The sequence below is a fragment of the Danio rerio genome, chromosome 20, assembly GCF_052040795.2.
Source record: "Danio rerio strain M-AB ecotype USA chromosome 20, GRCz13ab, whole genome shotgun sequence".
In the NCBI taxonomy this organism is placed as follows: domain Eukaryota; kingdom Metazoa; phylum Chordata; class Actinopteri; order Cypriniformes; family Danionidae; genus Danio; species Danio rerio.
This window is the reverse complement of record NC_141040.1, coordinates 21,235,001-21,261,855: the sequence shown is the minus strand read 5'-3', so window position 1 is coordinate 21,261,855 and position 26,855 is coordinate 21,235,001. Positions and strand designations below refer to the sequence as shown.

Here is a 26,855-nt window from a genome sequence, read left to right as displayed (position 1 = left end):
AACATACCAGTGTGTAAAAATAAGTATAAAGCCCAAAGACTTTGGATCTTGAAAAATGTTATACAAATATATACTCACCGGCCACTTTATTAGATACACCTGTCCGACTGCCTGTTAACGCAAATTTCTAATCAGCCAATCACATGGCAGCAACTCAATGCATTTAGGCATGTAGGCATGGTAAAGACGATCTGCTGAAGTTTATACTGAGCCTCAGAAGGGGGAGGAAAGGTGATTTAAGTGATTTTGATTGTGGCATGGATGTTGGTGCCAGACAGGCTGGTCTAAGTATTTCAGAAACTGCTGATCTACTGGGATTTTCATGCACAACCATCTCAAGTGTTTACAGAGAATTATCCGAAAAAGAGAAATTACCCAGTGAACTGCAGTTCTGTGAGTGCATAAAGCACAAATCATCTCAGACTGGTTTCTTGAACATGACAATTACTTCACTTTACTCAAATGGCCTCCGCAGTCACCAGATCTCAATCCAAAAGAGTGCCTTGGGATTTGGTGGAACGGGAGATTCACATCATGGAAGTGTAGCCGACAAATCTGCAGCAACTGCTTTATGTTATCATGTCAATATTCAATTAAATGCAATTCAATTCACTTTTATTTGTATAGCACTTTTACAATGTCGATTGTCAAAGCAGCTTCACATTAAAGGTCATAATAATTGGAACAGTGTAGTTCAGTTTTTAGTGTTTAAGTTCAGTTCAGTGTGGTTTAATAATCACTGCTGATGGTCTAGACACTAGAGAGCAAATCCATCGATGCGCAGCTCTACAGATCCCAAACTATGCAAGCTAGTGACGACAGTGAAGAGGAAAAAAAAAAAAAACCTCATCAAAATCACATATGAACCAAAATCTGAGGAATATTTCCAGTACCTTGTTGAATCTTTTCCACGAAGAATTAAAGCAGTTCTGAAAAAAGGGGTCCAAGTGAAAAAAGGGGACTAGTGTACCTATTAAAGTGGCCGGTGAGTGTATCTACACACAGCCATTTTATTTTGTTTTTTAGATTACCATTACTGAGGATGCAAAATGCATTAACTGGATTAATCGCTCAGCAGATCATCTAATTAACTCAACTGAGAGGCTCTAATTTAAAGCCATTTTATCCATTAATCTGTGTTGTCCTGCCTCAGGTACAAAAGCCAATTCTGCATGTTTACCACACGCAGTTAAAACTTTAACCAACAACAACAGATATGAAGCTGCAATTCACATATTTAACAGGCAAACATAACTGTGCTGATGGAGGGCTTCAGCAGGTAATGGTGGGTGGTGTGTGTACGTGTTTGCAGGATGGGAGGAAGGGAAATGGCACCAAACTCATTCTTCAATTTAATTCAGCCACCGGTTGACTGACAGGCCTCCCGTTTGAAGTATGTCCTTGAGAGGGACGTGCGCGTAATATATAATACACGTGCGCGCACGCCCACATGCACACCCTGAGACATCCGCTGATCAATAAGATCTCTTCTTTGCAAGAAACAGGCGGAAATTGCATGCTAGGAGTTTCCCGTCTCATAGCACCGAGGATTAATATTAGAGCCATCTGACAGGAGAGGAAATAAAAAAAAAAGTTGGCTTGTTAGTGGAGAACCTGTCTCATTCCTCCATGCCAGTCAAAGAGCCCACAGGATGTGCTATGAAAACCTGCCATTCCTCCACGCGCTGTGTGTGTGTGTGTGTTGTTCAGTAGGCTATTAGGAGTCAAGATGTTATCTTCTGAGGTAAAATATCAGTGCTTTTCTCTGCCTAATAAATCGTGTGAGGATACGCGAGTGTTTATGTGGGACTTTAATCAGGCTCTTTGTAGGACATGTCAGCCTGCGTGGCTTTTGATATGAGGTGTAATTGGTACAGGAGTCTGAAGGCTGTAAATGAAGTGTGTGATCTCGATGGAGGGCTGCTATCTGAAGAGGAAGGAGCAGACGGAGCGAGTGTTTGATTCTGCACTATAAAGCTATCAAAAATTACAGATGACATTATATTATGACTCTACCTTTAACCTTTAGATGCAGTCACATTAGCAAAAAGAGGTCTATTGTTAATTGCATTTGGTTCTTCTCCACACAGCTCCAGGCAGGACTTGAACCAGAGTGACAAGGATGCTAAAGATGGTGAGGCCAGGGGAGTGAGGTTTGCTTCTTAGCGTGCCTCCATTACACTCACTCCATAAACCTCATTACCGTTTGGGTCACAGCACCAATGTGACCCCTCCAGTTCTACTTACTCCATTCCAAGCAGGATTGAGCTGCCGTCTCTGACATGGGAGGCAGATGCTCTAACGAGGAAGATAAAGACCACAGGCTTTAGTGTCAGTTAATAACATGACACCTGGTGATAAAGGTTTAACCTTGCTAGCTGGACTCCATTACACTTTTCCACCAAAACCCCCCACATCTGGGTCACGGCACCAATGTTATCTCTTCAGCTCTACTTGCACCATTCTAGACAGAATTTGAACTGTATTCTTGGACTCTGGAGTTGTGGACAATAACAAGAATGCTACAGACCACAGTCTGTAAGGTTTCTTGAACAAGAACTGGCCTCTGCTACACTTTTATCGGCAAACATTTTGAACATAAGCAACATCTTTATGCAGAGATCTTTCACTATACCACAAACTTCAGATTTTGTCAAAAAATAATTTGTCAAGCGAGAGTAAATATGATGACCCCTTTAATCTGAGCTCATTCCAATTAAATAATTTGGCCCTACCCTTTATAACAAACAAACAACAGTCCATTTCTCAATGTATTTTAAACTTATTGTGATGTGGTAAAGCTGAATAACCAAACTGTATTTTTATATTACCTTTATTTGATTTTTTTTTTGTCATAAGTGTGATCCGGACCTCTTGGTCAGGTCACCCTTGTAAATAAAATCTTGATCTCAATAGCTTTATCTGGTTCAAAATAGAAACATAGTTTGTAGCTTTTCACCAGGAAAATGGGCTTCACCTTAAGTTGCGGAATTGTAGAATTGATTGCAGGTTGGAAAAGCATTGAGAGGGGGCGAAAGTATCCAGAACGTTAGTAATGTTGAAATTGTATGCAAATATCCAGTTATTTTTATCTTATTGAATCATATTGTTAACATATGGTATTACCACAGCATACGGCCCAAAGCAATTATAATCATATAGATATATCCACACACCCAGTCTACTCACAATGAAATTGTCCAAACTACAAATACATTAAGCATCCAAAACCGACTTAAACACATCCATTATTTGTAAACAGTATTTACATACCCTACATTTCCCCAAGCTCAGTCTGCCTTTTAAATGCTCAAGGCTGACATCATTATCTTTCTGCTCCACATTTACATAAAGTTGAGCATTTCTGAACGCTGTCAGCTTATTTCAGTGCTTTATGCAGTCCGCTCTCAATCCCACAGTTCACCTGAGAGCATGAAGCCAGGCTTCAAAAGGAATGAAAGAAAAACACATGCTCTGCTCCACTCAATTCACAATAGTCTAAATGCTGTGCGTGGGTTCATTAATGTTTGTGTATTTTTTGCAGGTGAAGTTCTGCCGTTATATTTTTACATTTTTAACTATGAGTAAGGGCAAAAATAAAAAACTGATGCAAATTAAGGTTATACAACATAATAGGTTATGTTGCATAGACAAATTCACCATATATATATATATATATATATATATATATATATATATATATATATATATATATATATATATATATATATATATATATATATATAGACCATGTCTCGTTATTATATGTATATATTATTACGGTGTAATGTCTTGGCTATGTATTTAAAAAATGGCCATTCCTTTGTTTTCATTCTACTGCTTGCGCATGCGCTAGTGATGTATCTCTGTATCTCTCTCACTTTTTGGCACACTTTTGTTGTGCTAGTTACCTTTTCGAAAGGGTACCCAAAAAGTGGTAAGGTACGGTATAATTTACATTTTGCTACCTTTTGACAGTGGAAATGGCCATAAAAGTGACCACTCAGTGGAAACAGGCCACAACTGTCAGTAAAAATGAGCCAATAGGGACTTTTCTTTACCACTGTACCTCTGACAACAGGGTTATTTACATTTTTTTTTTTTTTTTTGCAAACTTCAGGCAAAATTTTATTAATGTGACTGTATCTATAAGTTGTGCTCACATCTACTTTTTTATATGCTGGATTTCTTTCAAATTATAAAAGTGTTATCAGATTTTTTTTCATATGAGCCAATTATTATTATTATTTTATTTTTTTTATTTTTGCAATTGCACAAAGATACTGTAGCTGCTTCGTTTGAAAACTATGTCTTAAACTACACTATTGACCATAGGGAACTGAATAGTTGCTGTGATTTTGCTACACTGTGACAGGACATTTTTATATGTAACAAACTTACCAGACAAAAACCCAGTCATTTCAAGAAGAATCCACAAATAGACTTGTTGCATTGGTTTCAAAGGGGCTTCAGATACAATATGAACAATGCTAACCTTTATTGTTTTTTATTACGCTAACAAGACCACACTTTTCATCCTACGTTTCAGTCAGACACATTCCCGGTGTACAGGTGTGTGTGAATCTTGTGTTTATGGTGTCAACTCAGTGACTCCGCATCTCACTTCTTGCTAGCAGATGTGGAATCTTAATTAGAGTCAGGGGAGTTTTCCTGAACCAGGTGTGTGGCTCTTTGTACATGAAAGAATGAGGGAAACAAAAGGAAAAGATACAGACACATAGCAAGACAGTGTGTGTGAGTGGGTTCGGGTGTGAAACGAGGTGACAGGTGTATTAGTTAAAGCCCTGCTGGGGGCTGATCTCCAGGTGAACACAGACTGAAGCATGGTGCTTATGTTAAGTCACAGCCCTGGGCTCTTCCTCTGTAAATAGGCTCATATTTCACACTCCCATAGTCTGTTTGTCCATGGGTACTACTGCTGTAAATGCCTTACTATGACAGATTTAATCTCAAACACTCATAATGCCTGTTGGAAACACTGAGGGCAATCAGAGCTTGAATGTGTCGCAAGAACCAATGGAGGTTTCTGAAGCAAAACAGAATAATGGAAATACTCCAAAAGTGACTGACAACATATGATTCATCCGTTCATTCGTTAATTCGTTTATTCATTCATTCATTCATTCATTCATTCATTCATTCATTCATTCATTCATTCATTCATTCATTTTCCTTCAGCTTAGTCTTTATTTCAAAGGTCGGCACAGCGAAATGAATTGGCAACTATTCCAGCATGTTTTAAGCTGCGGATGCCCTTCCAGCTGCAACCCAGTACAGGGAAACACCCATACACACTTATTCACACACTCACAAACTACAGCCAATTCTGTTTACCCAATTCACCTATAGTGCATATCTTTGGACTGTTGGGGAAACCGGAGCACCTGAAACTCTCGACAACAGGGCGAAAACATGCAAACTTCACACAGAAATGCCAACTAGCCCTGCCGGGACTTGAACCAGTGACCTTCTTGCTGTGAGGTGACAGTGCTAACCACTGAGCCAACAAAGTTATCAATAAACCTGTAAACTTATGTAAATATGATTAAAAAAAAAACATGCCTTGATTTTGCTGCTATTTTGTAAAGGTTGCTTATTTTACAATAGGTTCACATCCATCCAAGGTCAGCTTTGAGTTAAAAATACACATTGCAGCATCACCTATTTTCTCACAGTGTCGGAAACGATCTATTGTTTGTGCCTTGCTTAACACTTTGATGCACAACATGGTTCTAAAAAGGATCCTCTGAATGAGTTTTATTTTCTATATATTTTTGCAAGTATTTAATTACATTGTTTACTATCATCGATTCATTATTCAGTATGTGTTTCTCAATAAACTTGTTTTGAAACCTCACAGTTAGACCCAAATGTCTAAAAAAAAAAGAAAAAAAAAAAAAAAGAAGATTTGTGACTCAAAATCAGTGTTATGTTGCACACTGATATATATATATATATATATATATATATATATATATATATATATATATATATATATATATATATATATATATTTATTTTTTTTTTTTGCATTAGTTCAAAGTCTCCTCACATTCCAATAGTAATGATTAAAGTAAATGATCTACATGTATTTTATGTATTTTTATGTTCTGGGTACAGCATAAGATCAATTCACAAGGCACAAGATCCAATCAAAAGTGTGACGTCATGGGAAGCGGCTTCCAGGTCTAAGAGCTCTTTCAAACTGTAGGAGACGTCTCAAATGGTAATAAATGCTTAAAAAGCGATGTAACACTTTCGAAAATCACAATCGCAAAATATTCATTCTTTCATTTTCTTTTTGGCTAAGTCCCTTTATTATCTGGGGATGCCGCAGCGGAATGAACTGCCAACTTATCCAGCACATTTTACGCAACGCTGTCCTTCCAACTGCAACCCATCACAGAGAAACGCCCTTACACTCATTCACACACATACACTATGGACAATTTAGCTTACCCAATTCACCTATACCACATGTCTTTGGTGGGAAGTCGGAGCACCTGGAGAAAACCCACAGGAACACAGGGAGAGCATGCAAACTCCACACATAAATGCCAACTGACCCAGCTGAGGCTCGACCCAGCAAACTTCTTGCTGTGAGGTGACAGACACACTGCGTCGCCCATTGCATCAAATATAAATATACATATATACCCATGCCTATTATCCAATAGCCAGAAAGAGATTATTTTTTATAACTTGTTAAAGTTTTGGTATTTGTGATGATGTAAGTCCAGAGACTGATGTGTACACCACCATTTAATAACAAATTAACTTTAATGTGTGATAGGACTAAATGGATATACATAAACAAATATTTTCTCAATTCAACTGAGCAGCAGCTTGGACCTGAAAACAGTGTTCCACTATTACATTTCTGAATTGATTTGGAGTTACTTTTGCACACTGGAGGAAGGACAACACCATGGCCGAAGTAGTTTTCATTTAGATGAGTAAAAACTATTTTAGTCACGCAAAGCTGATGCAGATTTTGTTGTTTTATGAATGGGTTTTATCACAGGTGTCAAACTCAGTTCCAAAAGGGCCGCAGCTCTGCACAGTTTAGTTCCAACCCTAATTAAACACACCTGATCAAACTAATTGAGTCCTTCAGGCTTGTTTGAAACCTACAGGTAAGTGTGTTGGAGCAGGGTTGGAACTAAACTGTGCAGGGCTTCAGCCCTCCAGGAATTGAGTTTGACACCCCTGGGTTATATGAATGGAAGCAAAGTCTCTTTAAAGCAAGTCATTTTCATCCAAAATTTGCAGAAACTCACATCTGGTCTGAGCCCCTTTCCGGAGAATCGAGACAAGCAAATAGCATAAGCAAATAGAGCTATTCTGCCTAGCCTGCTTTACTGAGCTGAAGTTATATACTGTTTTATTTTAACATTGGTTCATTTTTGAACTATGACGCGCTCCCTACATTGTTTATCATGCTACTTTGAATATTCAGTCTGCAGTAGCATGCAAGTATGGCTCAGTAATAAGTGTAATTCCTTCAAGTCGATTGCTACACAACTTCCTAATCTGCAATTGCCTCTTTGAATATCACACTAACTGTACAAAAAAAAAAAAAAATACTAATACTACTAATACTTCCCTTCTTAGACTTTACAGACCTGAAACTTGCCTATAGCACTTATTCATTGTTGCTCTTAGTTGTGTAAATTGCTTCCTTGTCCTCATTTGTAAGTCGCTTTGGATAAAAGCGTCTGCTAAATGACTAAATGTAAAATGTAAATGTAAACTAAATATATGCTAGATATAATAGCACATTATTATATAACATATTTTATATAATAACAGATCACCTAATGCACCTTTATTAAACAATGTTTCAGGAGGATATGTTGTACATTTTCTACTTTAAATATATAAAAGCCTCATTTTTGATTAGATTAGATTTTCTTAATATTAAGATTTTTTAAGCCCTCAGTTCACAGATTTTCAAATAGTTGTATCTCGGCCAAATATGGTCCTTTCCTAACATACACTCTCAGAAATAAAGGTACAGGAGCGGTCACCTTTTCAAAAAGTACAAATTTGTGCCTGAAGGGTTCATAATAGTACCTCAAAGGTTCTTTTTAGATACATTTGAGTACTAATATGCCCCTTTGAGGTACCAATGTGGATTATTTGGGTACAAATATGTATCTTTTGAAAAGATACTGCTCCCGTGACAGCTCCTGTACCTTTATTTCTGAGAGTGCACCATACATCAAAGGAAAGCTTATTTATCTCCCAGATGATGCATGAATTTAAATTTCAATAAACAGACTCTTTGTGGCCAAGGGTTACACATTAAGGGAATAAAAATAAGGTATTTTTATTAATGCATGGAATATTCAATTATAAAATAAATTTATTTTAGAAATTAACCAAAAACAAAACAATTAGGGCCACACCTATTATTAACTCAACATAGTAAGTAAATTAATTTGAGATAATAATTTAGACCACAGGTGTCAAACTCAGTTCCAAAAGGGCCGCAGCTCTGCACAGTTTAGTTCTAACCCTAGTTTAACACACCTGATCAAACTAATTGAGTCCTTCAGGCTTGTTTGATACCTACAGGTAAGTGTGTTGGAGCAGGGTTGGAACTAAACTGTGCAGGGCTTCGGCCCTCCAGGAATTGAGTTTGACACCCCTGATTTAGACCCATTTAATGCATTACATCACATTTGTACATCACAGGATTCATTCATTTTAGATTAGTTGACTGATCTTTATTCCTATTAACTGATTTCTGGCTAATTTGGATCTTAAAAACAAATCTGTGACATCATGTGTGTTGTCATGTTTATTGCAATTACACAGCCATATCACCCTGCAGCCCAAGACTGATTACTCACTGAAGCTAAGCAGGGCTGAGCCTGGTCAGTACCTGGATGGGAGACCACATGGGAAACTGGGTTGCTGTTGGAAGTGGTGTTAGAGAGGCCAGCAAGGGGAGTCTTAATGCTCCAGTAAAAGTGAAGGGGACACTATGCTGTCAATGGGCGTCGTCTTTCGGATAAAACGTTAAACCGAGGTCCTGACTCTCTGTGGTCATTAAAAATCCCATGGCACTTCTCGTAAAGAGTAGGGGTGTAACCCCGATGTCCTTGCCAAAGTCCCTCAATTGGCCCGTACAATCATGGCCTCCTAATCATCCCCATCCACCAAATTGGCTCTATCACTGTCTCTTCACTCCACCAATAGCTGGTGTGTTATGAGCGCACTGACGCTGTTGTCCTGTGGCTGCCGTCGCATCATCCAAGTAAATGCTGCACACTGGTGGTGAAGCGCTTTGGGTGTATGGCCATACACTATAAATGCACTATATAAATACACATTACATTACATTACAAATAACTGGTGCTGGCAGGAGAGCATGACATCATACACTGTAAATAAGATTAGGAAAACAGCCAAGAGAGCAAAGTGACCTAAAAGTTCTATTAACAAATACACAAAATGTGTATAATTTTGTAAAGGTTCCCAACTATTCTTATTATTTTTTCTAATATTTGTACAGGCTTACAAGTTATCACCATTTAAATCAGTGTTGAGCTTCCAACAACACTTAATTCACTAGGTTTTTATTTTAATTCTGGAAATGTTATTTATTTATTGAATTATTTTTTATTTTCTATATTTTAAAATCAAATGAATTACAAAACACTAGAACACCTAATTTATTTCACATTTTTCTTTTTTATTCAAACAAACAAACAAACGAACAAAGACCACAATTAATGAATCAATGCTTATTCTTTTGACAGTTCAGTCTATCATCAGCCTTGTTTTTCTTACTAGAGTTCTCTGTTGCTAACATTTTCTTGTAGCATTCCACATTATAACACATTTCATAGCAGCATCTGCTTAATGAATAAATGTAAATGCAATCAAATATCCATTAACTAGTATTAGATCAGCTGGGTAATAGGCATAATGCAAGAAATTTAGCTTTATTTTTCTCAAGACTGTGCAATGTTTTTGCCTTTTAAGTCACAGTGAGAGTTTTTTTTTTTTTTTTTCCTTTTCCTTAACCGGGGGCTGGAGCAAAATGATAAGGGGCTAAGTAGATATATAAATCAAATAATAACAATAATTAAAATCCTCAATACACACACACAGACACACACACACACACACACACACACACACACACACACACACACACACACACACACACACACACACACACACACACACACACACACACACACACACACACACACACCCCTCGCAGAAAAAAAAAAAGAAACAACAACAAAAATATCTAGCATGGCATAGCTATTTTATTCACAGGCTTTGTACCTTTAAGGTAGCATAAATGAGTACACTCCTTAGAGATTTTGCTTTTAAATTAATATTTCATATTGGATTTTTTATTTATTTTTTTTTACAATGAATATACACTAGATTAGTCAGAGCCAAAGACAACTACTATTATTACAACAACTAAAGATAAATAAACAAAATTACAGAAGATCAGTCCAAAAATGCCTATGTATTAAAAATGTCATATGTATAAATATTTACTAAAGAGGGGAAATTAAAATAAGTATATATATATATATATATATATATATATATATATATATATATATATATATATATATATATATATATATATATATATATATATAAATATATATATATTTTTTTTTTATATATTTATGGTGGCTTGCATACTGTACATTAACTTCCGTCTTCTTTTTCTTCTTCTAAGGGTGCTTTCACACCTGTGAATCGATTCAGTTGTTCTGAAACAGAGATTACAATTGTTACATTGTTGCTCTTTGCTCTTGGAGCGGTTCGCTTTCACACTGCAAAGTTTCTAATCGGACCAAAAGAGCTAAAACAAGTCACGTGCGAGTAAACTCTACTCACATTGGTCAGAGTGTCAGGGTTTATTTTACAGTGTCCTGCTAAGCTGTCAGGAGAGGTGGTGGTTTGGTAGTGATTGATTGGGTGCGCGCGACGTGTCTGAGGAGAGACGCGGTGGGGAGGGGTGAGAAGGGTGCGCGACGTAGCGTATTTGAGGACCGGGAGGGAGACGCGAGATTACCGGGAGATCATCACTCGTTTGCGGGCATCCGGAGACTCGCGAAACTTCCCGCCCTACTCATAATTCTCTCCTTATATAGCCGTAAGCCTATTACATATCCATTAAACACTGTGATATAACCGCGCTCAGATCGGATCGCTTTCTCACTGCAATCGAACCGCTCCAGGGTTCGTTTCAATTGAGTCGAGACCACCTCATTCAAGCGTCCTCGGAGCGATTACTTTGGCGCGGAACAGAGCGCGATTGCCCTGTTCACATATGCCAAACGAACCGTGCTAACTGGGCAAACCAGATACATTCCGAAACAAAAGTGTAGGTGTGAAAGCACCTTAAGACTAAATTCTATATGCATCTTCTTCTAGACGGTTCATACTACAATCAGCAAACTAACACCAAATTTCCAAACTGCTCTGACACGGGTTGCTATATTTTTTCCAACTGATCCCACTAACAGTTTTCCAAAATCTGACCTGGAAAATTCGGAAAAGTCCCATTAACTTAACATTGGACCAAAATTTATGACCTCATAACTTTGTGCCAGACAGTCATACAGACGTAATGTTGGGCTCATTTAACTCAGACTACCAATCTGCCCATAACTGATGACCCTTCAACTTACTAGTCACACCCCAGTAACCAGTTACGACACCAAAAACTGTCCCATGGACATAATAAAGGCATAACAATTTATACTGATATAGTACGCCATACTGGAAACATTCTAACAAATGTGCTAATTCATATTAAATTCATGATAACATACTGGAAATATGCCAGCAACATGGTAATTCATTCTAAAAAATGCTAGCATAATGCTAATTCATAATAGAGTCATGCTAATTTATGTTAGCAACTGTCTAGCAACCTCTCAAATACTTTAGCAACCCCCTAGCAACCAACTGGCAACACCTTAGTAACCGCCTAGCAACATCATAGCAACCACTAAGCAGCATCTTAGTAACCACCTAGCAACACCTTAGCAACCACCTAGCAGCGCCTTAGTAACAACCTACCAACACCTTAGCAACCTCCTAGTAACATACTAGTAACCGCCTAGCAACCACTCGGAACCTAGCACCACCTTATCAACCAACTAGCAACACCTTAGCTACACCTTAGCAGCCGTCTAGCAACACTTTAGCAACCGCCTAGCAACCACTCAGAACACCCTAGAAACACCTTCGCAGCCATCTAGCAAAGTGTTAGCAACACCCTAGCAATGCCTTAGCAGTTGCCTAGTAACCACTCAGAACACCCTTCCAACCACCTAGCAACACCTTAGCAACCACATAGCAACATCTTAGCAACTGTCTAGCAACACCCCAGGAATGCCTTAGCAACCTCTTAGCAACCAATTAAAACACCTTAGCAATGACCAAGAATACCTTACCAACTGCCTAGCAACACCTAGGCAATGCCTTAGCAATCACCTAGCAGCCACTCAGCACATCCTAGCAACTGCCTAGGAACCACTCGGAACAGGCAACTGCCTAGCAACACCTTAGCAACCACCTAGAAATACCTTAACAACCATTCAAAACACTCTAGCAACCGCCTAGCAACCACTCAGAACACAGTGATAATAATCTTATTCAAAATGGGGTGTACTCATTAATGCTGTGCGTTTAAGTATTTGTAAGGAACAAATGTGGACCTGTTAGGCACAAAGATGTACCTACTAATAATAGACCACCCCAGAAACCGCTTTTGTAGCTGTTAAATCTTCCTATACTAGTTTCTTGAGCACAACTGTAAGTTCACTAAACTTAAATGGCCTCCACAATCACCAGAGCTCATATCAATAAAGCACCTTTGAGATTTGCTAGAATGGGAGATTTGCCTAATGTAAAGCCGATAAATCTGCAGCAGTTTATCACACTGAATATCTGCATACTACTCAGAATCAGTACTGCACGGTGAGATATTCTTGGTGGTCTGATCCAGTAGTTCAGCCCTCATAGAGCCATCAATAATGTTTAGAGTTGTACTTTGAATGAAGAAAGAGCCCCAGGACCACCAGTCAATAGCAAGACTGTAACAGCACTCTGTGGTCAGTTAGTCTCACCTGGGCACGTCTGTCATGCATCAATACTGATTTCACACAGAGCCCAAGGAACATACAGCAGAAATCACAGCTGACAAAATCTAAAATAGAATAAAATATAACTGCACATCTGAAAGAATTGGTACTTGCCACAAATATAAAGGGCAAAATAGGATCTGTGAAGGACTGGAAAAATCACAGTTGGTCATACGAAATATTAATAATTGACAGAATATTTCATTCCCTTGCTTTCAGAACACTGTAGTCACAATGTACAATTGTCTTTTTGGCTACTCCCTATAGATTTTTATAAGACCTATTAACTTTTATGAACACATAATGACTTTTATACTGTATGAATATTAAATTCTACCACCTTCCCCAGAAACCCAATCCTGAAATGAAACAATATGCATTTATATATTTTCAAAATATTTAATTTTGTGTGGTGTTTATGATAGATTTTGCCATGGGGCCAAAAAATGGGTAAAAAAAAGTCCAAATGTACTGGTATTGCTATACTTCTGTAAACATACGGACACCGCAATGTAAGGGATGTAAAGTATCTTGTGATTTAGAGATGATTTCCTTGTAGTATTGAAATATTATTGGAGCTTTTATTATTGCATTACTGGACCTTGACCTCTGCACAGATTATTATTTTTATAGTTTAAAATACACCCATAGAGTTATTTTTATTGACATTTTTTGCAACACACACATTCCCACTGGGCCAACGTACTTTTTGGGCCGGGCTGATCATCTTCTTATGATCTGATCGTCCCATAAAACAAAAGCAGACTGTCATGTTTTTCTGCCTAAGTGATTGACGATCCTGTGAGGGATCCTGTGACACTCTGAAAGTAAGATGTTTCTTTTTCGGACAGAGCGACCCATGTGACATAATCTGCAGCTCATTGGTTCTTTTCTTTATTAGCATGGGGCTGACCCAATTACAAACTTCCATGTTGGGCCCTGTGTATCGTGCAACGTAGGTGTGTATTTGTCAAAATAGTCGAGAGTCACGCCTGTTTCTCAAGCGTGGGAGAGCAGAAGCGGCGAGTAGGCAATTTGAATTTTGCATCTTCACTCTACAGCGTGCAGCGGAGCACAGATCAATATATTCCTGTCTATTCTATCTAGTTACCTATCTGTCCATATAAATATACTTTTTTTTTTTTTTCTTTTTAATCTGCACCACGGCCCCTGGCAACTTCCTCCTATGCTGATTCCTTAACCTGCAAATCTTTGTTTCACAAATGATAAAGAATGTCTGCTTCTCAAGCTCTATGAGGAGTGTCAGTCATGTATTTTAAGATGCACTCAGTCAGAAGACAAGCGCAGGAGATATCATGACATTGTGTTTTTGATCGTTAGCATGATGTAAGCTTATAGTGACAATAATATTTATACAATATGGTTATAATAATATTTATACATGACCAAACTAGTGTGCAACTTAAGCAACTTTTTTTAAGCAACATTTAGTTTTGTAGTTCTGCCCAAACAAATATTTGTTGCAGTTTTCAATTGTTTAATTTCATTTTATTGACAATGTAAAATCTTTTAGCTACCTTTGATGTTTCATTGTTGAGTTAAACATTTATTTAAGGGTATCTGATACATTGCTTTTGTTATTTATCTTCATTTTATTAATCAACATTAACTGTGTGTGTGTCAGCAGGCAGTTGTTATGCTCATTATTTATTAGGCTTCCTCAAAACACAAGATGGACTTCCAGTGGATTATAATTTTATTCTAATAATAATAAAAAAAATAATAATAAGTTTTTAATTTGTTAACTGTCGTTATTTCCTATATATTGCTTTTGTGCTTTTATAGAATGAGAGTTAGTAAAAATATTCAAGGGCGTGCACAGATGGGGAGCATTTTGATTGATGGAGTGGGCCGCTCTAGCCCAAAGTGCCAGGGCCGATTTTTTTTTGTCCCAATCCAGTACAATTGTTTGTATTAAATATTAATCAAAGGCGGCAACAACAAAGCTCTTTGTGTTTGCTTTGTGTCAGCTTTTTTAATTTAATAAATTTGTATTTTTGGAGCTTTGGTGTTGCCGCATTTGATTAATATTTAATTAGCACCTTTTGCGTTTCATGCGTGCTATTGCACAATTTTTCATTACAATTGATTGTATTCAATACTTTATTATTATTATTATTATTATTATTATTATTATTATTATTATTATTATTATTATTATTATTTTCCATATCTGTAATGCCTGTGTTTTGGCATTTTTTGCAGTCCACTTAGAATCCAACATGGAAATCAATGTTTTCTTCATTGGCATTGATTGTTTTGAAATTTAAATGTCATTAAAATGCTTGTGTTTTTATTTCTTTAATAAATATGGCTGTCAAGCAGGATCTTGATGGTTTATTGTGGGTATGTTGTTTACATGAAGAAATCTGTGTTACAAGTTAAACAAAAATTCTAATAAACAATTATATTTTGAATTTAAATAGTTTTTGTCTTGCGTTTACATAAATTTTACATTTGGATAGCCAAAATTACAAGTTTAAGTCTTTAAAATGTGATTAATCACGATTAATTAAAAAAGGTGCAATTAATTAGTTATTTTTTTTTAATCGATTAACATATATATATATATATATATATATATATATATATATATATATATATATATATATATATATATATATATATATATATATAACCCATTTAAATCCATCAGACCTCTTTTCTTAAGCATTTTTGCATCAGGCTCCTCTGGTTAAGTTCAGAAGTTTCATTTGATATGTAATGATAAAGTTATTATCTAGCAAGTAAAATTATTTTTTTTTCAAAAATGTCTTTAGACAATACTTTGGTTTTTAACAAGGGAGATTTTCTTTTGCGTCAAAACCAACTAAATCCACGTCTGCTTGTTATGCAAAAACCTCTAAATCCAAATATTGGGACAGGACAGTAATTTGTTGAAAATCACTAAAGATGCTATCAGAAATTATTTTACCAAACATAAAACACCTAAAATTAAAAACATAAATCTGTCAAGTAAGTGGTGGTTCATTCCGTTGTGATAAACCAGGGAACAAGCAGAAGGAAAATGAATGAATGAAGTCTGTAAAGTAAGCGCATTAATCAATAATATTTTAACTGACATTAATTAAATGTTAACAATTTGTTATCATTTCTGATATTTGGGATTTAGATTTAATGTAAGTAGAACATTGTAAACATTGTTAGCTAAACTTGTTTAATTCAAATAATGTAGTGTAAAAAAAAGATTTGTGACACATCAATATCTGTGCATTGTCCATTAATATAAAAAGCTAATCATACGCATAGGCATTATGAAGTAATACTAATAATGTTTAGTTTATACATTATATTTATCTTTACGAAATAGCTTAAATTAGCAAATAAAACACAAGGTAGGCCTACAGGGCAAAAAGAGGATGCCACTCAGACAATTTTAGAAGCTGCCATTCATTCATTCTCACCATACTTAAGGTCATGGTCTCTTGTTTATCCTCATAGCATCCATAAAATAAAAATAATGGGATTAAAAAAAAAGCATCTTAACTCTGTCTTTCATGAAATGGAGTTGCCGAAAGGAAGCTACTTTTCCGACTGTACATTGTGTTTTCTTTTTCTTATATCACACAGAGATTTGAGGTAAGGGATGCTTCATTTGCCATTCACTGACAGTTGGACAGGCTCATCCAGTTCATCAAACTCCGCCTTTTAAAATCCAAATCAAAAGCGGAATGAAACAGTCTCCTCATAAAAAGCCGGCGTATCAGCGTGCCGCTACATTAAAAACATATGATTCACACCTTCTGATTGGTTCTCGGGATATAGCTGCTTTTTCTGTCAATAGCAAGTGGTGTTTAGCGGCTTTTGCTAAGAAACTGTTAATTCTGATGCTGGGATTTAAATGATTAGAAGTAAGTATTTTTGTTGATGGTGTACTACATGCCTAAAGCCTTCACTTAATGTCATCATCTCATTTTTGGCATAAGTGGAGTTTAGCGGCTTTTAAATTCGAACTCTTCACCTGTTTTTATTAAAAGAAACAGAAATACATATGCATATGATGCAAATAATGAAAAAATATTATATATATATATATATATATATATATATATATATATATATATATATATATATATATATATATATATAAAATATGATAGCAATAATAATAATAACTAGAATTGTACATTTCCTAAAGGAAATGTGAATGGGGTTTGCGTGGCAAATCGATGGGGTACAAAATGGTACTAAACTGGGCAATAGCACTGGAAAGGTAAGAAATGGTGGTTGCTAAGATGTTGCTAGGCGGTTGCTAGGGTGTTCTGAGTGGTTGCTAGGTGGTTGCTAGGGTGTTCTGAGTGGTTGCTAAGTGGTTGCTAAGGTGTTGCTAGGCGGTTGCTAGGGTGTTCTGAGTGGTTGCTAGGTGGTTGCTAAGGTGTTGCTAGGTGGTTGCTAGGGTGTCCTGAGTGGTTGCTAGGTGGTTGCTAAGGTGTTGCTAGGCGGTTGCTAGGGTGTCCTGAGTGGTTGCTAGGTGGTTGCTAAGGTGTTGCTAGGCGGTTGCTAGGGTGTCCTGAGTGGTTGCTAGGTGGTTGCTAAGGTGTTGCTAGGCGGTTGCTAAGGTGTCCTAAGTGGTTGCTAGGTGGTTGCTAAGGTGTTGCTAGGCGGTTGCTAAGGTGTCCTAAGTGGTTGCTAGGTGGTTGCTAAGGTGTTGCTAGGTGGTTGCTAGGGTATTCTAAGTGATTGCTAAGGCGTTGCTAGGTGGTTGCTAAGGTGTCCTAAGTGGTTGCTAGGTGGTTGCTAAGGTGTTTCTAGATGGTTGCTAGGGTATTCTGAGTGGTTGCTAAGTTGTTGCTAGGCGGTTGCTAGGGTGTCCTGAGTGGTCGCTAGGCCCTTACAAAGGCGTTACTAGGCGGTTGCTAGGTGGTTGCTAGGCGGTTGCTAGGGTAATTTGGGTGGTTGCTAGGCAGTTGCTAGGGTACCCTGGATGGTTACTAGGCAAGCCTCACATACATGCCTGATGAAATATTTATACTTAGTAAGCATTTCTAGCAAGTTACAGTACATGGCTAGTCAATATTAGCATGTAGCTAGTCACTGCTAGCATGTGTAGCATATAGGAAGTTCCGTTTGCTAGCATGAGTCAAACGAGCCAATCCCCAAGTCTCTACGATGTTCCGATGCTAAGATATAGCTGTTGATGAACGGTTGCTAGGGTACTCTGTTTTGTTGCTATGGGCGAGGTTGCAGAGTGAACTTGAATGTGGTTGGCTGTCCAAGTGAAATGAGCCAACCCCCAAGTCAATAGGACACTGCTAAGCAAAGATATGCATGTAGGCCAGTTATAATGGCAGTCTATGGGACCAGTTTGGGGGCGTGGCTTGTGAGCTTCATTATCATATTGAGATGCTCATTGGTTGTCTGAGTCCCATGAGCCAACCCCTAAGTCTATAGGACACTGCTATGCAAAGATATGCATGTAGGCCAGTTATAATGGCAGTCTATGGGATCAATTTGGGGGCGTGGCTTGTGAGCTTCATTACCATATTGAGATGCTCATTGGTTGTCTGGGTCCAATGAGCCAACCCCTAAGCCTATATGACACTGCAATGCAAAGATATGCATCTAGCCCAATCATAATAGAAGTCTATGGGATCAATTTGGGGGCGTGGCTTGTGAGCTTCATTATCATATAGAGATGCTGATTGGTTGCCTGAGTCAAATGAGCCCACCCCCATGTCTCTATGACACTCCTATGTAATGTTATAGATGTGTGACCTTTATAATGGAAGTCAATGGGATGTGCAATGGGACGTCCCACCCCATGTTAAGTCAATGGGGCAGTTATTAAGGGTCTTTAAATGGTTTGGGGGGGCGTGGCTTGTGAGCTTTAAAATCATATTGAGATGCTGATTGGTTGCCTCATTCAAGTAAGCCAACCCCCAAGTCTGTATGACACTGCTATGTACTGTGATTGACATGTGAGTCAAGCAATGAATGGGAGTCAATGGGCCATGTAAAGTCAATGGGGACCCCTTTGGGACGTCCTAGCACCCCACGGGTACAACTTATACCCCTTTTTGGGGTATGTTCTCATACAGGCTGCAACCCCCTACAGATGTTGCGAATCCCATAATTCTACGAATTTCACACTTGGCGCTATAACGCCTCAAAGGTGTTTCCATTTCGCGGCGCGTTTAGTGCTCTTCTAGAAAAATGAATGGGAGTCAATGGGCCAATGTAAGTCAATGGGACGACTTTGGGACGTCCTAGAGCCCCAGGGGTGCAACTTATACCCCCTTGCGGGGTATGTTCTCACTTAGGCTGCAACCCCCTACAGATGCTGTGAATCCCATATTTCTATGAAATTCACACTCGGCGCTGTGATTCGTCAAAGTTCGGCTCAATGTTAAGTCTATGGGATTTTTGGGGGGGTTTTTTGGCCCCTGTGGGGCCAAAAAACCCCCCACCCCTTATAAAAGTCATAGCACACCATTCCCGATAAGACCGCACGATTTGAGCCCACTTTCAAGGGTCTGGGACGAAAGCTGCGGGACTAGTTACGCGCCGAAAAATAGGACGGAAGAAGGAAGAAGAAGAAGAAGAAGAAGAAGGAAGAAGAATAATAAACCACAATAGTAAGAATGGACTTTGCCTATGGCAAACCCCATTAATAACATTTTACAAATGCAAATTGTCATGAATAAACAGAAATATCCCCCTGTGATGAGGCATGGAGGTAGTGGTTTTTAACTTTATGTAGAAAAAATACATTTTTGTAACGTCTTAATCCTTTATTTTATTTTATTTTTATATGTGAACATATTTGTGTATTGCTGATGTGTGTATTAATCAATGTGTAAGCGTTTTGACCTGCATTGGTGCATAACTAACACCCTCTGCTCTGGACTTTAGACCAGCTTTTAGTCTGTTTAATTTCCTCACTATACACTAGGTGTATGGTAGGACCCATTGTGTCAGGAATGAAGCATTACTCTTTTAGGATTGCTCTCAGAAATCCACATTTTCCGCCAGTGCAGGAAACAGCTAGCACAGTCCTTCCTCGTTCACCTGCATGTTGTTGTCAGGCTCAGTAAATATCGAGTAGCTCTCATCAGACACTTCTTTCCCTCTCATCCCTTTTATTACCTCATTTCTTTCTCTGTACTATCTCCCTCTCCTCTCTTCACCCTTCAGCCCCGCTCATTTTTCCAGCTCTGGTGTGATGTTATGCTGTCAGTGTGTGTGAGTGTGATATTTCAGTGATTTTATTATGTAAATGAATCTCCATTTCACAAGTGCTGCACATCTCCCACTGACACCATGTATTAATCAAAGTGTATGTGTGTGTGCGCAGGACGGTGTGTGTATGCTTTGTGCACATGTGAATAATTCTAAAGCAGTGTGGGTATTTCTTCATGTCTTTGAACCTCCTACGGCTTTTAAGACAACAACATCCGTAAGTGTTCTCAAAGGACAAGGAGTATTTCATCCTCTCCTGTAACTCCCTCACTCCTTCATTACGGCAATAGCACAAACATGTGTCTTACCTCGAATTTAAAGTCAACACAAAACCCATTTAGTAAAGCCCTTTCCTGGTTTTAATGTAAACTATTCATTGCTTTGAGTTATTCCAAAGCAAACACCTTATTTTTTGAGGGTAATCAAATATTTTTTTTCCTGCGAAAGGACTTTTCTGGCTCGACACAGCTATGCTAGGATAAAAGCTAATTTAAGCAGAGTTTTGACAATTTCGTTTTTCACTTTTTATGTCACACCACTGTATTACCGACAGGAGCATCTTGTTAAAACACTTTCAAAGTTTTCTCTGCATTACTATTCAGTGTGAAACGCAAGTGAAGTCTGATTCTCAAGCAAATGAGCTCTTTCTTTTCTTTTCAGCAAATAAAAAGCATTAGTAGCACCACTGAGCTCTGACTATCTAGCATATGACCATGAGCTTGTTCTTTTCATTTTAATGACTCAAAACTTACTCAACAGCATTTTCAGCCAGAAAGAGGAACTTTTTTTAAAGCCATTTTGTCTCTTCAGTAACACGATAACTTAATTTTCTGATTGAAAATGTAGAGATTTGTAGAGAAAATAGGCTTCAAAGTGGAAATTTTTGAAAGTGACACTGTATAAATATTTGAAAACGGAAGTCATTAAAAATTAGAGACACAGCTCGCTGTAGAGCCACTTGAGCTCCAGAGAGGAGGAGCTTGAGCTCCAACTCCTCTTCCTATAAGCTGTTTTTATGTGCACCCACCCCTAACCCCAACTCCCAGTGACATTACTTGTAGAAAATGTGCAAGGAAAGAGGAGCTGGAGCTCAAGCTTATCAGCTGATAGATATGGGACAGTAGGGGCTTTCTGCACCGACTAGGCTCTTAAGGTTGATATCATCCATACACATGGTTAATCAGCTATACTAGGGAAAACTCCAGATACAGATCTGTTTTCACATTACTGTGATGGTTGGGTTAATGGTTGGGGTACGGGTGGACGTTAATAAGTACAATTAATGGGAAATTGGTCACACTTTACAATAAGGTTCATTAGTTAATGTTAAATAATGCATTTACTAACATGAAAGAACAATGAACAATACATTTACTACATATTTATTCATGTTATTAAACGTTAGTTAATGAAAATACAGTTGTTCATTGTTAGTTTATGTTAACTCATGGTGCATTAACTAATGTTAACAAGCATGGACTTGGATGTTAATAATGCATTAGTAAATATTCAATTATGATTAATAAATGCTAAACAAGTGTTGTTCAGGATTAGTACATGTTAGTAAATGTATTAACTAATGAACCTTATTGTAAAGTGTTACCGTGAAATTTAACCAATGATATAGTTTTTGTGGTTAGTCAGCGATACTAATAGAGAATCTGATATATAGCTGATTAACCATGTGGATGGATGAGAACAGCCTTCTGAGTTTACAAGTAAGCACAGAAGGCCTCTACTGGCCCATATCTATCAGCTGATAACCACTAATAATGCCCATTCAATAGAGTGATACCATTCAAATCGGCTGCACAATTAAAGTATGTAACAAGTGGAAAAATGTATCTGTCTTTGGCTACATCTTTGCCGTGTAAATGTAGCTTTGTTGTGTAAACGTAGCAAGCTAAACCACGAGCTTTAGTCAGTCATACAGTAATTAATTGAAGCTTTATTTGTGAGACTGAGTCAGTTATTTTAACAAATCACAAATACAGCTCTTCCAGTATAAAGTGAGTTGACCCAACGCTATCAAATCATAACTTCTTGATTTAGTGGCTAACTCAAATTAATTAGTGCAGTCTCATTCACAGTGTTGGTGAAAATTACTTTAAAAAGTAGTGCATTGCAATATTGAGTTACTTCCCAAAAAAGTAACTTTGCATTTCTGAATTACTTTTTATGGTAAGTAATGCATTACATTATTTTTGTGTTACTTTTGCGTCTGATCTGGCTGAGGCTTGATTTCTTTCAGAACTTGCATGGGAGGGGTTGTTCTTCTTTTGTTTAATAGAGAATTTAACAACTCACTGTATAACTTTCATTTACCTTAAAACAATTGAAAATGAAAATTGACCCTAGAGCTACGCATGGCAAATTTACAGATTAATGAGATTAATGAAATATTAAAGCAATGTGTTTGCTACTTTTGTTCTTTTTGTCTAGTTAAAAAAGTAAAATCACTGCCCATCCAGATAATCCTCTTTTCCTTCTTTAATGCGCTCAAAATAATTAGAATATTTCTATTGTAGAAGTGAAAGGCTCTGCAATATTCATTTCTCTCTGTTCCCGCATTCTCTAATTTTGAGTGTGATTCAAGGTGACTACATTTACTGTAATTTATCATTTTTTAAAGCAAATTAATTAAACTAAAAAATAACTAGCATTACATTTTTTTAAAAAGTAACTCAAATACTATTACTTAATTTTTAAATGTAATGCGTTACTTGACTCGTTACTTAAAAAAGTAATGTTGATACATAACTTGTGTTTCTTGTAATGTGTTACCCCAACACTGCTCATTTGTACAATTTAGCACAATTTGTTTATCCCCTAATGATAGTTGGCCTCAGGGGTGGGGTTTGGTGCCCCGCCTCCTTTTTAGATCATACATTTTTGTATGACTAAACTCGTACGAATTCATACAAATTTACTACTAAACTGACAAAACATAAAATAGTTTCCTCATGAGGCCAGGGTGGTTGAGCAGATTTAAAAAAAAATATTTATCTATTTATATATTTATTTATTTATTTATTTATCTTACCAGACTTCACTGGTCACAGTGTATGTTTTATATTTAAAAAAAAAATAAAAAATTATAATATGACAATGACTTTTTTATTTTATTAATCAAAACATACAGCATGATCAGTGAAGTCTGATGTCAAACTAATCTCTCTTAAAAATAAAACCTGGAGCACAAAAAATTAATAATAATTTTGATCATTTTAACTATATATTCAAATGAAAGGAAATGGTCCTATCTGAAAATATTTTTCTCAGAATAAAGGGTTCTTCATTACTGCTGAACAGCCTATAGAGCAGTTGTATGCCTTGCATCTGATGTTATTGCAACCGTTTTACCAAGATGTCTATGTTTGACAAACATTAGAAAAAAATACAAATAAATTAATAAAGTGTGTTGTTTCAATATTTAGTGAACAATAAACACTCATTAATCATTTAGAACAGCTCCAAAATGACTATGTTTACATAAATATCAGTGATCAAGTTATTTGCCTTAATCTGAATAAATCAATAATATGATTAAGGTGTTTACATGAGTTGCTTGTTAAATGTTCCTTTCGTGATCTCGTTTTTCATTTTATTATAGCACATAATTCAATTAATGTCATTGCATCACCACACTATCCGCATTTCCTCTGGAGTTTCATGTAGTTTTGGGTGTTCCATTCTTAATATGTAGACTTTAAATGCAGTTTGGCATTTTCACCTTCATTCAGGAACATTTCATGCATGTGACAAATGAGATATTGGATGTGGGTATGAACTGCTAGAAGAGTGTTGTTTTAATAGCATTTGATACCACACGCCGTATGGGGAAAAAAACCTCTGCATTTCGTGGTGTGTGTTTGTGGTCCATTACTGACACGGTCAGTGCAGAAAATAGTGTCAAACTGCTGTGTCTGTATGAAATTTCCTGTTGCAAAATGTGGCGGAAATCTTACATAACATTAATAGCTTAATTAAGGTGTTTACATTTCTGCACTGCACTTTAATAATGCGACTAAAATCAGCATAGTCCACATGTCTTAATCAGATTTCTGTTTGGTTTGATTATGACTAGTCAGATTAAATGAATCAAAAATCGCTGTTTACATGGTAGACTCCTAATCAAAGTATTGTCTTAATCGTATTAAAATTGTAATATTGGTGTCCATGTAAACACATTCAATGAAACTGGCCTACTTTTTGAAGAGAAAAGTCTAGTCTTTCTAAAATATTGAGGCTGTGCATGTTATGGCTGTTTTTCTTATATTGTAATTGAACTGTCCCTTTAAGAGATTCAGCTTTAGAATTGTTCATTTAATTAAATTCTCTGCGCACATCCATGATTTATATGCAGATATGATACCCCTCATTAATATGCAATCTGACCTTAGAAGAGATCACACAAAATAAACAAGCCCTTTTACCATTTACATCTGGTGTAAGGCCTGAATAGGTCACCTATAGGTCAGGTAAAGGTCATAGGCATAAGAGATCTCGGTGTCCTTGAAATCAAGCTATATCAGGGAAACAAATATTGGCCATAAATACACAGGGCTGTCTCTGTGCTTGCACACATACGCGGTTATTAAAGCGATCGCTCTCTGAGCTCTGTAGGTGTCTCTGTTTACAGCTCACCACGTTACAGAACATTCTCCCATTAATAAGCCATGTAAACATGCACAACAGATTTTCCCTTTTGAAACATGCAGTTTGATTTGATCCTATTTTGCTTTGTTAATTGCCTCTCGACTGATTATGTAAATTGATAGAAAAAATCATTAGGGAAATCCAGGAAAAAATGTATTGACGATTACTCACTGCAAGTGCCACGAAGATTTACTAAACTCCAAAACTGCCAACTATTGCTGTTGATGTGTTGAATAATCTATTTTTGAGAGTTTATAAAGTAAATATTTGAGTGAGATTAAAAGAGGATTTATTTGTTTACATTTAGGAGTTATGGATTTACATGTATTTTCACAACATACACAAGAATTGAAGCAAATAATGCTATGACTTTAGGAAAGACCATTACAAATTCAGTCATTTTGGACCACAAAAGGCGACCTGCAAAATCCTGGAGGGACTGTATAATGATGGCACCTATTCAAAAATGTGTTTTCATGATTTCACAGATCTGGTTCGACTGCATTAGCTAGCATTCATCACAAACGTACCCTGCAGAGAACAACCTTACCTCAGACACTTAGGCCCAATTCCAGTTCTACCCCTGACCCCTTCCCCTTACCCCTACCCCTTATTTTGCGCGTTCATGTCAAGGGGTATGGCTTTCCCAAAAAGGCAAAGGGCTAAGGGGAAGGGGTAAATAGCCCCTTGAACGAAGATTTTTCAGGACCATACTCGAAACCAAGGGTTAAAATTTCCCAGAAAACACCAGCCACAATGGCAGTATTGCAGAACCCCGAAGTAAGATCCACAAACTAGTATTTTTTGTCATTATTATTAGTTATTATTATATTATCATTATTATTAGAGTTTTTACAACAAACAAACATGTTTTAATATATTCATAACCACGTTTGTGTTTTACAGTCACTCATAAAAAAAAAAATAAAAAAAAAAACGCTGAAAAAGCCAGCTAAATTTCTCAAGCTTTAATCCATAATCACAATTCCTGTATAGCAGTCCCACAACATTCTGACACTGTCTGACACTGAGATTCTGTCTGCTATAATGTTAATGTTGTTTTTGGTGTGCTTACATGGATGAATATAACCACTGTTTAAATACACAGTACAGTTACGATCTCATTGCTACATTCTATCATGATAACATAATATATACATTCAGTGGTTTCCTAAAGGTAAATACCAAAAAAATAGCACAACTGGAATAACTACATCAGTCACGATTGTCTGATCTCATATGAAGCAAGAGATTGCGATGACATGTGCAGGTGCTGTAGTGCTGTCCCAATTGTTACAGGTAAATTCTGAAGCCTTTACCCCTGAACCCTCGGTTGTAAGGGCCAAGGGGAAGGGGAAGGGGTAGGGGTTGAAAATGAAATTGGGATTGGGCCTTATTCTGGAATCTGATGCCACTAGATGGGTTAAACATAAAATATAATCTATTTTCAGTTTACTATTTGACAATAGTTAGTCTCAGTCATGTGTAATTTGTTCCAAAAAAATCGATTTGACTAATGGCAACTTTAAATTAAATAACTTGTATAAATCCATTATTCTCTGCAAGTGCTGTGATGGAGGACTAAACTCCAAACCTGCCAAATATTGCTGTTGCTGTATTAGATAATGTATATTTGATTGTTTAGAAAGTAAACATTTAAGTAATACCAAAGGGATTTATTTTATTTATTTATTTATTTTTTTGCTTAAGATTTAATGTATTATTACAAAGAACACAAGAGTTGAAACAAATAATATGATTTGAGAAAAGCCACCACAAAAGCAGAAATATTAAAAACACTACCTGTAAAAT

General features: G+C 36.9%; 1 long non-coding RNA gene across 1 annotated transcript in view; it reads right to left on the bottom strand.

Moving 5' to 3' along the window:
- Nucleotides 1-883: 883 nt before the first annotated feature.
- The window catches only part of LOC147832186 (uncharacterized), an 86,650-nt gene continuing 60,678 nt past the window's right edge, over nucleotides 884-26,855 (bottom strand). Inside the window, exon 2 of the long non-coding RNA XR_015518340.1 lies at nucleotides 884-2,298. This is a non-coding gene — a long non-coding RNA (uncharacterized LOC147832186). The remainder of the gene's footprint in view (nucleotides 2,299-26,855) is intronic.